General features: G+C 37.9%; 1 protein-coding gene and 1 long non-coding RNA gene across 17 annotated transcripts in view; both read right to left on the reverse strand.

Annotated features, from left to right (window-relative positions):
* Nucleotides 1–17617, reverse strand: part of LOC116073147 — a 74378-nt gene extending 56761 nt beyond the window's left edge. Inside the window, exons 1-2 of the long non-coding RNA XR_004111694.1 lie at nt 16519–17617; nt 9054–10577 (exon numbers count right to left, since the gene is read on the reverse strand). This is a non-coding gene — a long non-coding RNA (uncharacterized LOC116073147). The remainder of the gene's footprint in view (nt 1–9053; nt 10578–16518) is intronic.
* Nucleotides 1–19350, reverse strand: part of Fhit (fragile histidine triad diadenosine triphosphatase) — a 1878988-nt gene that overhangs the window by 854566 nt on the left and 1005072 nt on the right. The gene's annotated exons all lie outside the window — the stretch shown is intronic.

Below are 19350 nucleotides of genomic sequence, written 5' to 3' on the forward strand. Positions count from 1 at the left end.
CAAGATCAGAGAGGGACCTTAGAATAAAGTAAAGACTAATACATCAAAATACCTAATGTCCTCCCTTGAGCATATATAGGTCTGCACACCCACAAATATACATACATGTATGTACACATACAACACACACACACACACACACACACACACACACACTTCTACATGCATGTTTCAAAGTTTTAGGTGAGTATATCCTAGCTCCTGTATCTCTAGCCTCAAGGGTCTATCTCCCCTTATTTAACATGTTTAACATATTTCTAGACATCCTGGGTTTTCCTTCTATTATTTAAATGCTACCAACAACCCCTACTATACTACCACTACCACATTCTCATTATGTACTATGCTCTTAGTCGGCCTTTACCTGCTCATGTCTGAGATCTTGATTTAGTATGTGTCATTTCCTCAGGGAATTACTCCTCAATCAACTGGAATATGTTGGGTATCCCTCTACACCTCTCCTGAAATCTTGCCATTTTTCTTTGTGGCAGATTTTACAACTGCATTTAATTAACATACTAAGTTAGACCTTAAAAAATTTTTTGAGACTGTATATCAATGCCATTTGCCATTTTCCTCAATTTTTTTGAAAATATAGGTTCCTTTTACTTAAAAGTATCTTATTAAAGTAAAATGAGCTTGCTGTTATTTTAGATGAATTTACAATTTCAAATTCTCCTAGATTTAATTTTTAGTATGGCAAATACCACCAGGTTTAATGATATAAGCAATCTCATTCTTTTTATTTTCAGTAAAGGATCTTAAAACAGAAAATGTTATGAACTCATACACTAGAAATTGCACTGTGCCCTTGGAAGACTACGATACTGTAGTGAACTTTAAGCCTTTTAGAAATACACATTTATAATTTAACTTAAATACACTTTATAAACTGCTAAGCAAATTACAAGATAAGCTAGGTCAGCAGCAGTGTAGTAATTATCCAGAGATCATAAGGAAATGCAAGTCCCCATGACAAACAGAGTTCACATCTTTAAAGGAATAGTTTTCTCTTCTGAAAGCATTTGATCAAGTGACATCCATAATGACAAGTACACACAGCCTCAAATATTAAAAGCACAGAAGCTTGGACATCCTAATTAGAGCAAACCTTTTGCTATTAGTCCCAAATCCTTACCAAAAGATTAATAGGTAATTTCATAATGATAAGATAGATCATGTTTGTATATTCCTATTATAAATAGTATCTCAATGCAGCTATAGTGTTGTTCTAGGAGATTTGCAACTTTTACATTCCACTTCCTTAACAACACAGCATGTTAAGTTTAGACCATATTTAAACCAATGAAACAATTACCTTAGTTACTATGAGCTCTCCTCTATATAACTTTTTATAGATGCAACCACAAAGAGGTAGAAAGTAGGATTTGAACCCAGATTCTGAGCTATTAATTCTACACTGTTTATGACATATAAGTATCACTTTCATACCCCACTTCTAAACAAAGACTATAATGACTTGATGGGTGTTTTACATTCTTCCAACATTCCTTGTTATAGCTTTTTCAATGATTAACAAAAGGACCACAAACCAGAAGGCTCTTGTTTTAACTATATTTTCACTGAGGCTGATTTAATTCTTAATATGTATACATGATCTAATGTCCTTCTTCCCAGTTTGTTGTTCTTTACAATTACTATCTAATTTTCTCCAGGAATTTGTTTATCCGTCTACCTTTCCAAGTTCTTAGGTGTTACTTTTCTCAGAAGATTTTCTGGCAGTACTTGGGGTAATGGTTAGTTTTAATTGTTAACTTTCTACTATCTGGAATTCACCTAGGAAGAAAGTTTCATTGAGGGATGAAGACTCTAAATTGCGTTGGCCTGTGGGCATGTGTGTGGGGATTGTCTCCGTTACAGTTATTATTGTTATGTGAAGACCCTAGCCCACTGTGGACATAATTCCTTGCGCAGGGAATCCTGGGTGGAATAAGTGTAGAGAGAGGCCCAAATGCCAATAGGCATGCATGAATTTATTATTTTTCTGCTTCTGACTATAGATGTGACTATAGCTCTTTCATGTTCCTACCATAACTTTTGTAACCTGGGATGTAAGCTAAATAATTCCTTTCTCTGATAAGTTGCTTTTGTCAAGGTATTTTTATCATAGTAACAGGAGATAAATTGGTATCTTCAGGTTGTAAGTCTCCCTGTTGCTTCAGTATCTTTTAGTCTCAAACAGGAATATCCCTAGACCACCAGCTGCGGGAGAGCAAACTCAGGAAAAGCTTTGCCTCTGTTAAAGCTCTCCACTCTGTTCAGTACATAATTCATCTTTTTGCATAACATATACTATAATATAAACAGGGTTTGGAGTCTCTATAAACAAAAAGAAAATCCAATCCAAGGTCAATGTATGTAAAAGAAAAGAGGGTCTGATGTTTAGAGTGGACAGAGTTCATTTGACATGCCATCCTTCCTAATTCAAATATGAACTCTTTAAATAAGAAGCCTTTAACTAGTTCTTAATGTACATACTTAATACTTAGAGGCTCTGAGATCACATGATATGATGTCATATTTTATATGTAACATTAGTGCAACATTGTGTAAATGGTCTCTTCACACCCATCACTAATCTGAGGCAAATAAACCAACTGTCTCCCCTCAGAGCTTTTTTCCCCATCATTACATTTCTCTCGGCTATCTTCCAAAGTCCAGTGAACCAGCCTCTTTCAAGGGCCTTCTCTTCAATGCCTTTTCATGACCTTGTATCTAACTATGTAGTTATAAGTTTGCATGTATATTCCTAGAGACATAAAAGTGCTGTCAACTCAGGTCATACTACACTGTGTTTGTTTCACCTAAACAGTAATAGCTTAGTTGACTTGCTATTCCTGGCATGCATTTCCCATCTTTTCTTTGCTCTATATTCAGAATTAGAGAAAATCCTTTTCAGTGGTGCACAGCTTCCAAACCCTTGTCTATGGAAGCTTATGTCAATAAGAAAGTGGTAAGAAAAGGTCACAACTCAGGATATTGATGAATATGCATTCCACAGCTAAATTTTTATCAACAGGTAATTGCACTAAATATAATATTATTATAAATCTAGATCAGAGGCAAAGTAGAGGTCTTTGGTTCTATACAATTTTAAAACATTACTTAAAATTCTGAGTGGAGACATTTATTATAAAAATCAAATTGTTAAAACTGGTTATACACACTTGAGCCAAACCATGTTTTCCAATTCTGAGCTCACACATTTCCAAAGCCTGCTTGTCCCTCCTACAGGTTTATGGCCACCACTTTCAAATTAGTGAGAGATGCTCAAGTAGTGCTATTAATTTTTTAAAAGTCAGTTGATTATAAACAAACACACACACTCCAAGACAAATTCAAATGCTAGATAATTGTTAGGCACAGTCACCCAACTGTGCAATGGAGCAAAGAACATAGTTCTCTCCAATTGTAGCTATGTCCCCGATGGCCCACTGAGTTCTCTCCCAACTGCTCCTTAAGCTCTATGGTCTCTGGCTACCACTATTTTATTCTTTGTGTCTATGAGATTAATGACTTTAAATATAATAGCAATGAGATCATTTCATATTTCTCTGTTTGCTTCTCGCTAATTTCATATAATATCTTCTATGTCCATCCATATTGCCACAAATAACATTTTTGATGGATGAAGAGTATTCCATTATACATAAACTGCACTCTCATGATCTGTTCACTACCATACAATGAATATTATTCATGTGTGTGTGTGTGTGTACATATATTACACTGTTTTTATCCATCTATTCACTGACACAACAAAGAGAGAATCTACAGAGTAGTGAAAATGTTTGGAAACTGTGCCTCTGGCAAGGAGCTAATATGTAGAATATATAAGGAACTCAATCTAAGAGAATCAAAAAAAGAAAGAAAGAGAAAGAAAAACTTAATGCACTTAATCCAACCAATCAACAGCTGGATAAAGATCTCAATAGGCAATTCTCAGAATAAACCATAAATCTAGTCAACAGGTGCATAAAAAAATGTTTAACAGTATTTATAATCTGAGAAAACTTAACCAAGACTGCTGGAGCTAAAATCCAACTAGAATGGCTATGACAGACATTTGAAAATAATGAGTGATAGTTTAGATGAGGAAGAAACATACTCTTGAAAATGAAAGGCAGGGTTCTGATGTACTGTTGGTGGAAATGAAAATTAACACAGCCGTTATAAAAAACGTGCATGTTCTTCTGAAAATTAAAAAATACTGCTACCATGTAATCCCACAACTCTACTACTAAGTATATGAATACATCTAGAGGGAACTTAGAAGAGATATCAGCACTATAAGGCTGCACTATTACTAATGGGCAGGGTCTGGAACCAATTGTCAAATGAGCCCAGAGACATCCTCCAGGTGGCTTTGCTTCTCATTAATAAACTCAGTTCACTTCCTAACCTACAGATGGTTGTAGACAGGTAAAAGAACCATGAAGAAGAGAACAGCTCGGTGTGGCAGAACGGTGCCTTGTCACACCTCTCTGCCTGGATCCTCCACCATCCATGCTCCACTCAGAAGCTACAGATACCTAGGCAACTAGCAGACCACATCATGTCACCCTTCAGTTTACAATACCTCAACAGCTGCAGCTAGCATCGGAATGAAATGCAGACTTCGGTGTCAGCCTACATCACTCCTTTATTACACACAGGACAAATTTTGTCTACAGCATCGTCTACATGATTGTCGGGTCTTTAGGTGCTCAGAAAATATTTTCGTGCTAGTTGGACAGTTCCATCAGGAAGGCAAGGGAACTCATTCTGTGAACATGTTCTAGAAAATACTGAGTCCTGGTCCCTATAACTTATAACTAAGGTGAAACAAAAGCTCCTCTTTCTTCTTCCACTGATTTCTGAAACTGCCATCACCCTAGTACAGTTTGTGCCATGTCTGTGCCTGATATGTAGCAATTCTTGTCTACAAAACCACGTATATACACTTACATAGATTTTTCTAGAGGAAATAATCTCTTCCAGTACTTTGGCAAACAGTGAATTAAAAGAAAAAGAGCCACACCTTCTCAAGGGTACAAGTTTCCTGTGCAGGATGCTGTTGCAAGGGACCTGTGGGAGAAAGGATGCTCATGAAGCACCTGCTGCACAGAATTCCTATGCTGAGCACCTTGACTGATTACAGTTCCCCAGAAGGAGGTTCTATCCTGTATTAGCTCTGCTTCTCTGGGGGAGGGGAGCAGGTACACAAATTTCACACTCTTTGCTCAAGGTCAGAGGCTGTGCAGGGCAGTAGTAGCCTTCAATACCAAATCTGCCTGACAGTTCATTCCACTCTATTAACCATTGGTTATAAAGTTTTCTTTGCAAAGCATGATCAACCTGCACTGTGTTTCATATCAAGCACCTTCCTCCTCCGAGCTGCTAATGCTGGGGCTTTTATTTAGTTATTTTATTTACTAATGTGAAAGCTGTTGACACAGATGACTTCCCTACCAGATTCCTAAGCAACAAGCTTGAGGTGGTGGTGGGGCGGGGGGTGTGCTAAAAGCAAGTGAAGCTTTCCCTTTTTATTATTCAGTGATTTATGTGTTGCTAATCTCATCACTGTCTTTCAGACTACCAGACTTTTATTTTCATAATTACAGGCTGCCGCGGCTTTCTCCCAAAGCCCCTGCCAATACTCTACCAAGGTACAGCCACGCTGCTTTCTTACCACCACTGGCTAGTCTCAGAGAAATACAGGAGACTTTTCGTTGTAAAACAAAGGCTAGACCCTGGAAGTGCTGCTCCCTCTAGGCAGCCTTTAGCAAGAGGTTCCTGTATCCCAGAGCGTCCAAGGAGCTGGCCCCAAAGCACATACTCTTTTCATAAACACAAATCTAAACTTGAGCTATGGCCTATGCTGATGTCCTCTTCTCGCTTGATGCTTGTGTAGCAAATTGCAATGATCTAAGCTTAGTTATCTTTAAATGAACTTATACAAACTCAATCTTAAAAAATGAACTACTCAGTTTTTAAAGTTAACAAGCAACAAACTTCTGTTTCTTTCTGGGAAAAAAAAGGTTTCACCTGTAAGTCACGGCCGACCTAGAACTTGCTATATAGACCAGGCTGGCCTTGAACTCACAGAGATCCACCTGCCTCTGTCTCCTCAGTGCTGGGCCTAAGGAAATGTACTACTATACCAGGAACAAGAAGTATATTTATTAAGAACAACAAACAAACAACATAAAACAATAAAACATAAAACATAATACAGCAATAGAACAACAACCAAATTAAAAAAAACATGAGTGGGCAGATGGCTCAGTCGTTAATGTGACTGTTGTGTAAGCATGAAGAGCTGAATTTGATCTTTATAATGCACAGGAAACAAAACTAGCAATGGCAGCATGTGCTTATAATACCAGTGCTAGAGACGTAGTTTCAGATGGTCCCCCAATGTTGCTGGCTATGCAAGCTAGCCAAACATGCAAAACAAAACAAAACAAAACAAAACATTTCAAAATCCAAGAAGGCATCTCCAGAGACAACACATACATGTAACACACACACACACACACACACACACCACACACACACACACATACACACTCACACTCCAGAAAAACACATGAACAGGAACAAAAGACCTTGTGGAGTAGTGCTGATTTCAAGCCTCCTCACTTGACAGAAAGAGAAACTAGGGTTCACAAGGGTTAACAGCATCCACTCGAGAAGGGATCCCATGATTCTTGATTCCAGAGCATCTGTTCGGAGGGTGCACAGCACAAAGTCTCTCAGCTGGAACAGTCACAGCTGGACTCTTAAGAGAAATTAATGCAAATGACAGGTGTTCGAGGGATTTCTCTGTGATAGAAAAGTAGAGGATAATTAAGAACAGTTGAGAACTTGGGAGAGTGGGTGTCTCTCCTCAAGATCTGACATCTGTTCCTGCAGGTCTTTGTTGCTTCTCCAAGGATCTTCTGGGGTATCCCCTTCAAGACATTTCTTCTTCCTTTAGTATTTAGTTTGAAGGAAGGCAATAAAGACCTGGTTTACTAGTGCTGCCAATACATGTAGTCATTCTTCTCTCTCTCTTGCATTTGCTCTTTCTCTCTCTCTCTCTCTCTCTCTCTCTCTCTCTCTTTCTCTCTCTCTCTGTGTGTGTGTGTGTGTGTGTATGTGTGTAGGAGCAGATTTACATGGGTATTCAGTGTCATCCTCAGAAACATGGCCCATCTCTCTTTGGCCTGGAGCTCACCAATTAGCCTAGAGTGTCTGGTGGCAAGGTTCAAGGATCCTCCCATATGCCCTGTACATATCATGCTCATCATGTTCACATGGATTCTAAGGATCAAATTCATGGCCTCAACCTTCCCAAGCAAGCATCTGACTAAGCATGCTAACTTCACAGTCTAGTTTCAGTTCTAAGTATCTACTATAGGCAGAACATCATATGGCCACCCTGACCCTTGCCCCACTCTCACACCGGATGGCAGGGTTGTGCTTACTCTTCTTTGTATCTGTTTTTAGATATCTCAGGTCTTACAGATGACAAGACTAGTGGTTGCAAATATCCTTTAACTGAAGAAGACGAACCTTCTCAGTATGAGATTTCCTTTAACATTTTATTCATAACTCCTTCCAGGGCTGATACCCTGTAATGAAGGGACATTATACACCACAAGGCACATTATACAGCATGCAGTGATTCTCCACGCAAGGCCTGAGTATTGATTCCCTTTCTTATTCTATTATGGTCTGGGAAGATATTTTATCCAATGACACATTACCTTCATACTGAAACCTCAAATTTCTCTTGCTATCCACCTTAGTTTTTACTTTGGTGCAAACACATAAGAAGGCTTTAATTCTACAAAGGAAGGAAGAGACAACAGAGACTTGGTGATCTGTGCAAGAAGTGAGCCAGATGCTGCTGGGAGGACAGAAGGAAGGAAATCTTACGGAAGACTAATGGCTAAGGATGCCTAATCTGCAGATGTTGGCAGGTTGGAGTGGTAAATGTAGGTGTAGGTGTTGTTTTCTTAATTGGAACTTGATTGTGTCAATAAAGATGGTAGACGACAATCGCTGGGGGAAGGGGAGAAGTGGGGTTTCTGGGTCCCAAGAGGAAGAAAAGAGGATGCAGAAAGGAGAGAAAGGTGGTGGAGGGGAGAAAGCGGCAGACATGTTGGTCTCAAAGCACCTATAGTATGTAGCCTCAGCCGTGGGTGGAGGCCAAGGAGGATGGGGCAGGATACTCTTCACCAGCCATTGAGTTATCTGGCTAGTTTTAAAAGATTAAGGCTGTCTTGTGTCTTCCATTCTCAGTGTTAAAGTGGGCTGGAAGAAAAAGAGCACAGACGGGGCAGAGTTCAATGGGCTTTGGTATGGGAAGACTGAGCAAAGGACAGAGCTCCAGGGAATAGGTAACCAGGTGGAGCACAGGCTGGCAGGAGAACAATCTCGGAGCTCTGGCTTGGCAAAGCTAGCAAGGATGAAGAGATAACCAGGTGGAGGGCAGGCTGGAGAGAGCATGGCACTGGGCAAAGGAGCAGAATGGGTTTTTGTTTTTTGTTTGTTTTTAATAATTATATGCAAAAGTAAGAACTGATGAGGACTTCCCAGGCAGAGAGGAAGTACAACATACAAGAAAGTATCTATGTGCATACATTAAGGTGGTACATTCTCCTTAGCTGAAAAAAAAAAGAAAAGAAAAGAAAAGAAAAAACCTGAGGGAGATGAGCAGGCTCAGCAGTCTGGGCCGACTTTATAAGATGCCCTATAAATTCTGTGGTAAGTGTTAAAAGGCATGTGCACCACACTTGTGTTCTCTTCAACACAGCCATCTGAGAAACATAAAATTGACTACAAGGTCAGACACTGCAGTCGGTATCTCTGACTACAGCCTTGAAGAAGTAGAAACAGTTGGATCTCTGTGAGTTCAAGGCCAGTCTAGCCTGCATAACAAGTTTCATGCCTACCAGGACTGAATGATGAAGCCCTATTTCAAAACAAACAAAACAAACACCACAAAACAATAGGAAAAGTTGAGACTATAACTAGTAGTAGTAGTAAGTCAGGGAAATTACCTGAGGGTAATTTCTTTAAGCTGTATGACAGAATAAGAATTTCTCTTGTTCTCCTTTTTCCGCATATCCATCAATAGAAGAGGGTAAAGCCTTGGTTTGAAATTGATCTCAGTAACAAAAACCAGTCATTTCCATGTTTCTCTAGATACTAAAGCTGGGGCCTATGTTTATAAGACATGATGTTGAATCATCTGGAAAGTTACTCAGCAGGAAGGTGGTAGCAGACAAATCCTGTAGAAGAAAAGATTGAGACACTCACACATGGTGGCCAGTGGGGAGAAGCCACACGTAATGTGCCAAGATGAGATGACTGATCAGTTTGAAATTATTATCTAAATCTTAACAACATATATTAACTCCTCAACTCTGGTCAGAGCTAAAATAGATGGTGCCCACGTTAGAAGAAAGGACAGGAGGTAACCATAGATGATACACTTGGGAAGAAAGGATGGGGGCTGCATGACCTTAATTATCTCTCTCTACTGATATGTTACAAAGAAATGAGGCTGGTGAGGAAAGGAACTGATTGTGGGGATTGTGGGGACTGGAGACCATGAAAACAAGGAAGGCAAGAAAAACAAGCATGATAAAGCAAGTGTGGTTTGAGTGCAAGTTCCTGCAGAGGCCAAGGCAGACCACTTCTTCTACAATGATGCTACTCCTCCCTTTAAATGTGAGTATCATCCCTCTCCTCCAACAAGAATATTTACCTATCTAACATGGTAACTGAATCAAATTTAATTTAAAGAAAATCAAAGTCCTTTCAATGCATTGATATAAGAAAGCTGTTAATCTCAATATACTTGCAGTTAGGGTGATGAGAGAATGTCCAAGAGCTCAGAGGTACATAGCAAATGAAAATCCTCCCCAACCTCATGAAGAAATATAGCCAAGATCAGCTTCCTTTTTGACCTAAGCCACACATAACATAATATATATTAAGGAGATGGGTTGAGGCAATGAGCTGTGACCACTGGTGATTCAGAGGAATCCCCAAACACGAGCCTCCACTCTTACAGAACTGCCTTGGCCTGGGAAAATGACATTTACTCAAATTCTTAATAAAATAAGCCTCCTTGGCTGCTTCAGATGTTATTGGATTTTTTTGCATATATTTCAGAACAGTAATACCTTGACTCTGCCTATGAGTGAAGTGAGACTCCACAGGACCACCCTCCTACTCCTGGGAATATATTTATTACCCAACACAGGAAAAATGAGAGAATGAAAGATTCTTTAGTCTGGCTGGGTAGATAGCTTTATTATGGTCTGTTATGTTTGCATTATTTGCATTTCCCTTGGAATATAAGTGCTGACTTCAAGTATTGGGATATCTGTTGTTTTTTAAACTGCTTTTCTTCAGTGACATTTTCTTTTCTTTGTTTTGTTGTTCCTTCCTTTTCTTTCTCTTCTACTTCCTCTTTCTCCTTCTCTTCTTATCTTATTCTTACTCTTATTCTTCTAGAAAGAATGTGGCTGAACTAAAGAGGATGACCTTCAATTTCATGTCTGTAGCCCAGTACTCTATTTAAGAAAAGCAAAGATTAATCAGATTTTTCTTCAAGTCCTTTGTATAAAGTAAGTGTCAGTCATTCCTAGATCTTCTGGGCTGGGAGAGCCACTGATGGTCTCTGGAATTCCCAAATCCATTTTACATCTACAAAGAGATAGAGACTGTTTTGCCCTGCAGCTGTCAACTCCAAGACTGTGTGGAATGCAACACTGCCATTTTTTATTTTAGACAGGATCTCACTATGTAACCCTGGTTAGCCTATAGCTTATTATGGAGAATAGTCTAGCCTCAAAATCATAAAGATAGCCCCCCTTCCTATCCAGTACTTTGAATAACCATTTCTAAACCAATTATTATACATGTTTAAGGACAGAAAAGGAGGTGGAACAGAAGACCTGCTAGGTTCTTCTTCTTTAGTTACCATTTGACTGCTCTTTTAGAGACAATTCCTCCTACAGACCTCTTGCCTTGTAAGAATCAAGGTCATGTCACTCTATACAGTATTGCTTAATGGTAGCAACAACACCAGATTTTATCTCTTATTTATTTCCTTCTTACCATCTGAAAATTTATCTGAACAGTTGTGAGTTGTAGAAAAAAGAAAAAGGCTAGAAGTCAATGATCCTGGTATTTCGTAAGATTACATATAGGTAAAGTGGCCACAATAGATTAATCCAGAAAAACATAGAGCAGCGAGAACAGATTAGTTATTGGAAATTCTGTGGACCTGGGTGGACATGGGGGTGGGACAGGGATGTCACCATAGTACAAGATTCATCTTTAAAGGCAATGAAGCAAAGGTTTTGGAAATAGACAGCTGTGGTGATGGCTACAAGGTCTCTAAATGTACTCCAAAGGACCAAATAGCGCAGTCTCAAAGGAGACCATCTTAGAATATAATGTTAACTACCACAACCATTGAAAATAATCAATTTGTGCCTCTGCCTATAGACTAATCAGGTTCTAAGATATATAAAATGCACATGTACACACATGCACACACATATATTACATACACATACACACACACATGATAGTTGTAAATTCTTATTTAAGAACCAGTAAAAAGCACATATATAAGGTCAATAATTTTTACAGTATAAGCAACAACTGAATGCAAAGACAAATGTAATTAACATTGCAAATGCTTGCCTCTAACATGCATAGTCCAGAAGGATCCTAACCCAAAGACTCCCAAGATCGGCTCCCTCTACTCGAAGCATCCCACTTCTTTATCACCCTTCATGCAATGGCCTCCTTAGACATGGGCTCAGATAGCACCTCCTTATCCCATACCTTTGTGCACGTTTTTGAATTTGATTTTTAAGTTTTTATAGAACTATGTAATATATGCAGGGACTTTTCCTTGCTTGCCTCCCTGTTCTCTTCCTTCACTCTCCGCTTCTCATTATTTCCCTTTGTTCGCATAGACAATTTGACTTTTACTTTCATGCTATATGCACACACATGACTTTAAATGAGCAGACAGTCCTCAAAAGATAAAATAAAAACGGCTAATAAACATATGAGAAGAATTTCAACTTCACTTATTATTGCCAGCTAATAAATTTTATTTCTTGCCTAATTTTCTTCATAATGTTCATGAAACTTGAAATCATTTTATATCTTCAATATGTCCTTTGTTAAAAATAAGTCACTTGCAGTAACCTATACAGAATACAGACATTCTCTGACATAATGAGACCTTGTATCCAAAGCTCATTCACATACCTCCTGTGCATGGAAGAAACGCAACATTCCAATTATAATACAATTTCTTATTAGCCCTGATGATTAAGGCCTCATGAATAGCATATTATCATCAAACAATATATGGTGTCTTAGAACTTTAAATTATTCTTATATAATACACCCACAGTACTAATGAGTAGTAAATATCTTGGACTTCCTTTGAATTCAATATATACTAAATAATAAATTCTCACACATATTAACACAGCTAATGAGTACCTAATAGCTTCTTCTTTTGACCCATACACAATTTATCCTTATCCACAACACATACATACACAGTCATTCTTCTGAGGCTAAATATGTCATATTATTGATTCATGCAGAAAGAATACAACTGTTTATGATGCTACATTTCTGGCAAGAGATTTTACTGCATATTCTGTTGCTAAGCCTCAGATTTTAAAATTCATATCTAAGACTCTTAGCTGGTGTAAACCAGCTTGGCATAATAAGTGAGTTTTGATTTCCTTTCCAATATTCCTGGCTGCAGCAAGAATTGATTTCTCAGACTCTTCCCATTGACCTATGAGGCTGTGAAGAAGAGATAGCTCTTCTTAATCTCAAAGATCCAGGCAAAGCTTAAAGTCCCTGGTTATTGTATAGATGTCACCTTCACAGCTTGTTTCATTGTCCCTTTCTGGAGAAACACAAATGTCTTAGTGACAGGACATTGACTGACAGCATTTAACATTCTGTAAGATGCTGGGTTAGTAATGATGGCATGGTATCAACCATTGGAGGCCACCTGCATCAATTTGTCACAGTTTTATCTGAATATCCACACCCTTCTGGATATATTAGTATATGTCTTTTATTGGAATATTTATTGCCCCAAAGCACCAAGAGCAATAATGGGCAAGATATAAAATTTTGGTTTTAACAAGACAAGCAATGGAACAGCAACTCAGACTCATTCAAACCCACACAAACTACACTTAAGGAGACTGAGTCACTTTGCTAACTAGTCCTCCTAAGAAAACAGGATATCAACAGAAGGAAGACACATTACTGTGAATCTGTCCATGTGCCTAAAACCAGGTTAGCCTAATAAGTTAGTGAGCTTCATGTGTCTTAACCCATCCTATTTTTCATCAAACAACTAAAACTTAGCAGTATTAAGCCTGTAGACAACTGCCAAAAAACATCTCTTCATCTTACATGTTGTTTTCCTTCCAAGGATCGGAGAAACTGAAGAAAAGACTGGTAAAGGTACACATGTAATGTTCACACTAATTACACACAGTCTGACACTCTACAATCCAGGGATTATAAATGGTTGTGCTGGACTAGTTTGCTACTACTTTCAGAAAGGAAGCCCAGCAAACACCAGTTGGAGGCAATCTCTCTTACTTTGCCTAAGCAATATATATAGTAAGTTATCCAAACAGCTTGATTTCAACAGGCAGACATAACAAATGGAAAGACAAAAGAAAACCCAGAGATCCTGTAGGATTTGAACTGAAAGCAAATAAAACAAATCAATTAATTGCACACTGACAGACTTTTGCTAGTATGAACTTCTTTATATGAGAAACACGTTACATAAGATACCTGTACATTCTCGCTAGATCTCTGGGTCCACTTTCATTCTCCAAACATAGACCTCTCTCTAGTGCAAACAGGTAACTCAACTTACACTAGATGCTTGTTCTTTACTAGAAGGTTTGTTTTATTCAAAACCCAGATTGTACATAAATATTGTTAGCAGGGATTGCCTGAGATCTAACTCTTTATGAAGTCTATCCCATCCTTCCTAGTGACTTAAGTTTAGTGTGCGCATGCTATTAAAACATGAGTTATAATTCATTTTCTACATTTTTTACACCTATGTTTCCAATATGGAATGTCCTCCACAGACTCGTTTTTTAACACCTCACTTTCAGATGGTGGTGCTGTTTGGGAAGTCTATGGAGCCTTTAGAAAGTAAAGCTTTCCTGGAAGAAGAATATCGCTGAAGGCATGCCTGGAATTTGTATAGCTGTCTAGAATACTTGTTCATTCTCTGGTTTATGTCCCTACCATCATAAACTCCTGCCTGCTGCAACATCTTCCCTGAAATATAGGCTATATCTTTCCTGAATTACTAAGCCAAATAAACCCCTTCTCCTTTAAGTTGCTTTTGACAAATGTCTTTTAACACAGCAGATCTAGCATCAGTGTGAGGGGAGGCCCTTGGTCCTGTGAAGGCTTGATGCCTCAGTGTAGAGGAATGCTAGGGCAGTGAGATGGGAGTGGGTAGGTAGGTGGGGGAGCATCCTCATAGAAGCAGGGTAAAGGGGAATGGCATGGGGAGTTGCAGACGGGAAAATGGGAAAGGGATAACATTTAAAATGTAATGTAAATAAATGAAATTTTAATAAAAGGAAAAAAAGAAATAAAGAAAAATAGCTAAGATATCTACCATATGAGAAGCCAGATGGCAAAGATGAGATATTCTGCAGCAGTGCTCCTAAGAGCACTACATGGGGCCAGCACCAAGGGCTCCTCAGAAAACACCTATCAGGAGGAACGAATAAAAGAAGAAATGAAGCAGCTTAGTGTTCTAGTATGCTACCAACTCCCATAAGTATCTTTCCATTCTGTATCCAATAGAGTTTATCTTCTGCCTACTCCATCTCAAGCACTGTTCAATTTCCAAGTTAATAACAGTGAAAGGCTGTTGAAGTGCCCTAGCACAATGCACTTTCCATTAAATAATTTACTACTGTGGCTTACATAAGCAGTGGTTCATATTTATGCGCTTTTAATTGCCAGATGCTTTCCTTCATGAATGGAGATGCTTGCGTATGTTTTACTTCCTTCTTTATTGGTTTAGTTATAAAGTCATATGTGAAATAGTTCTCAGTGGGCCAAGTCCAAGCCAAACAGAAACCTCGAAAACTACCTTTTAGCATCTCTCCCAATGCACCCCATCTGTCATAAAATAATCTTTGTATGCTGTTTCTTACCCTTTAAAACACATTCAATCAAATACTTCTACATACATGTTTTGTGCTGAGTGACTATAGTATACTTTTGTGAACTTGTAGAGACTTATAGATATTTCCTCTAAAATAATATCTCGGGGATGTTCTCAGGTTAGAAACAGACCAAATGCTTCCTAAGAACTAGCATTCTATACTTGGATACTTCAGAGTTTATTAATCACTCCATGTAAAGTGAAACAGATTGGCTCTTAGCTTTATTCTGAAAAAAAAAACAGAACTAAACAATAAAAAAATGAGAGTAGTTTGGGAGAGACAAGTAGAAGATTAGATATTATACATCAGTAAGTATGAACTTCCCTGAAAACCCCAGTGTGTTCTGCAAAAAGGCATTTTCCCTTAGAACTAACATGAAAATGTCAGTGGATAAAATCCAACAGAATTGATGTAAAGTAGATGAGGATGTGAATTATGCCCCTGATGTCTTAACAAACTTTACTATGAAATATTTTAAACCTCTATCCTGGCCAAAAAGGAAATAAACCCATAATTTTATTGAAAGCTTAAGAAAGCTAGCTCAGAACTAAAGTCCAAAATCTGAACTGAAAAGAAAAATACAAATTAGCTCTCATGCTATTCAAATATTTATACTATTAACAATGTCATGTTTCAGCACCATGAAAAATAACAAAATGAAAGAATGCTTTCTCAAATGCAGAACAGCATGAACTAAAGGGTTGAGACATTGTATTGTACAGATGCGATGCAGAACCTAGAACTGTCTGCTTCCTGAGGATGGTCCTTTAATGTTATCCTGTATAATTCTGAGAGCAAGGATGGTCAGTCCATATTTGAAATCCCTTAATGTGGCAACACTCTTTCTTTTCTGGCAGATGTTAAAGTTCAGGGAAAGCAAAACCAAGAAATGAGGGGAAAAGGAAGAGAGATGGTAGGGCGAGGGGAGAAGAACCAGATCCAGTCTCCTTCATCCAACCTGTATTTTCTCTCTTATTATACTACAAAGCAAAAATAAAAATTCTGGATATGAACACCAGAGAGATTCTTCATGGCTGCGTCTTTATAAGTTCAATTGTTTTAGTAATGCATCTGATTCCTGTGACCTTTTCAATTATGATAATCCCTCAAAGAAAATTAAAACTATTTCCTAAAACATGGTCCAAGGAGTTCCATAGAAAATTGAAGAAAACATTCAGAAACATTGCTGCCATTTTTCTAAGTGTATATAATACATGGGTTTGGTATGATTACTTACCACTTCAAGCATGATTATTTGTGAGTAAAAGGTCACATTCACTTGAGTTTTTTTCTTTTTCTGGAAAGCCTCTATTTCCAGGGTCTTTGTTACTTATTTTTCTCTCCTATGAATTTAAGTTTTAAAATAGAGACGTATTTAAAATGGGGAATTACACATTTGTTTATACTTCAAGAAGTTTTGGAATTAAAGGAACAACTAATACTTCATTGAGAAATGATGGTTTATTTTAAGCATGACAAACAAGTGTGTGCTTTGAGAGTCACTAGGTTTTCCACTAGAGTCTAATGAGCACATTTTCCCAAGCACGAGTGCACATAAAGATTGAGTACATCTGATATAAGAGTATTACTCTTGAACAATATGATGATACAAGAAGTGACTTCCAGTTCCCATTCAGTGACTAAGTGTAGATTAAAGGAACTAGACATTAGGAAATATAAAACAGACTCAAGTAGACGTCTATCAGTGGTTCTCAACCTTAATGCTGTGGTGCTTTAATACAGTTACTCATGTAGTCACCCTCAACCATAAATTACTTTTATGGCTAATTCGTAACTGTAATTTTCCTACTATTGTTAATCATAATGTAAATTTTTGTGATTTTTCCAGTAGTCTTAGGTGACCCCTAGAGAACCACTGACTTAGGTGAGGTGAATTGATTGCAGTTCACCTCAAGAATTGCAATCACATCTATAAAGAAGTCAAGTCAAAGTGACCATATCTAGAAGTTGAGACCTTTGTCTTCTGCTCTCTCTCTTACTGTCCTTATGACTGTGCCTCACTTTCTCCCAGTTAAAATGGGAATATGACATAGATGACTCACAATGTCACAGAAAGAATTAAATAAGACATCAGAGTACGCACTGAAAATGGCATTACAGTTACCAGCTCTAGTTCACAAAGCTAGATTGTTTTCAGGAGAAATAATTTTTCTGCTGCAGCAGGGGAAAAATATGAATCCAATCAACAGAAGCCATCCTGTTACTTTCTGAAGCTCTTAGTAAAAAATAATAATAAAGAAAAAAAACAGAAATTTGATTGGATGGAATGAAAAGAAATTAAATGGCTTTTGTTTCAAATCCATATTTCTGTCCTTTCCTATTAAGAGCCAGTAATGCATCAATTAAGCAACAGTATGCAATTTAAAATGCATAAAGTGAATGATAACTGGGGCCTTTAAATCCCGTCATCTGAGCAGAAGATCAGCCTCAAACATATGCTACCCAGGATGCAGAGCAGATAATGAAGACTTCAATATCAGGATTATGACCCTTAATAGGAATGTGCTCTATTGCAATTGTGAGAGCATCTCATGAATAATGAACGAAAACACCAGAAAAACACAAACATAGCATTACAGGAAGGAGCTCCTTGCTCTGGTTCTAGTGCAGTTCCATTTCTATTCAGCTCAAATACTGTAGAGCAAAGGATGATAAAAGAAGAATGCTTGGGAGAGAAGCCAATTCTATAAAAACTAAAACAGAAAAATAGAACACAGTGTACTCTCTTGTGCTCCAAACAGCTGGAAGATTACATAAAAAGACAGGATGTTTGCACAGTTCAGTTGAAAACCTGTCTATGACCTGTGACTACCAAGGCCATAGATGCTCTCAAAGAAACAGGCAAATACCAAATAACTCATTTCTTTTCTAGGGGAAAACTGAATTTTCAGTGATTAAGATATGCCTGGGTTTTGTCATGAAGAAGAAATTAAGAAAACGATTTCAATTTGGAGGTACCTCTTCGCACATGGCGGACTTAAGAGAACTAGGAAGCAACTATTCCTTTATACCACGTCATTACAGAGAGTAAGTTTAAAACATCAAAGTCAAGGGTGAGCCTGGAACATTACTTAGAGGAGTGGGGATGGGAGATGGAATTCCTTCACTGAGGAAGCTTCAATGGGGATTTGTCTGCAGAGTGCACTCATGAAAAGACTGTCCTGACATCTTGACTCTCTCAGGTGCTATCAGTGAGATTCATGTTTTTTAAATTAATGTTAAAAAAACATTATTAAAGCATTCACACATTTTACAAAATTTGCCAATAATTTCATGGTTTGCTATTACTCTTCAGTTAAGTTTCCAAGTAACTTTAATGTCATCCTGATCAAGAAGAACTTAAAAAGCAGCCAACTGGGGAAATGAGCGATGACTCAACCAGAAACTAATAACTTCAAATAGCTATTGTATATATATATTGGCATGGCTGTGAACATCATAAGCCAGGCAAGGTTCTAAATGTATATATGCCAGTAATGGCTGTGATTATGCTAAGACAAGCATGGCTGTGAACATACACAAGCCAGGCATGACTACAAAAATACATAAGCCAGGCATGGGTGTGAACACGCTTATAACCACAGTGTAGTGAGAAGTAAAACAGAAGAGTCAGTGTGTCAGAGAAGCTCCAGGTTCAGGAGCAGACCTTGTATCAACTAAATAAAAATGAGAGTGAGGGAGAAGACACCCAAGGTCTTCCTCTGGCCTCTATGCATGCATGCACACATAGGAGCACACACACACACACACACACACACACACACACACACACATCACCATGTACACAAGGCATACCTTAAAAACACTAAATATCACATCACAATTATTACTAGGTATGTTTAGTTAGGAAATAGACATAATGCATTCATTATAAAAACAGAGTGTGTAACAATGCCAAACCTTTATGTAGTAATACCCAATGAATATTATATAGACATTCATCCAAGATTCAACAAAAAAACATTCATGGTCCCTATACTTATGAAACTGATATGTCAATCAGGGGAACAACAACAACAACAAAATAACATTAAGTTTGTTTTAAGAC

The sequence above is a fragment of the Mastomys coucha genome, unplaced genomic scaffold (assembly GCF_008632895.1).
Source record: "Mastomys coucha isolate ucsf_1 unplaced genomic scaffold, UCSF_Mcou_1 pScaffold10, whole genome shotgun sequence".
NCBI classification, from domain to species: Eukaryota; Metazoa; Chordata; class Mammalia; order Rodentia; family Muridae; genus Mastomys; species Mastomys coucha.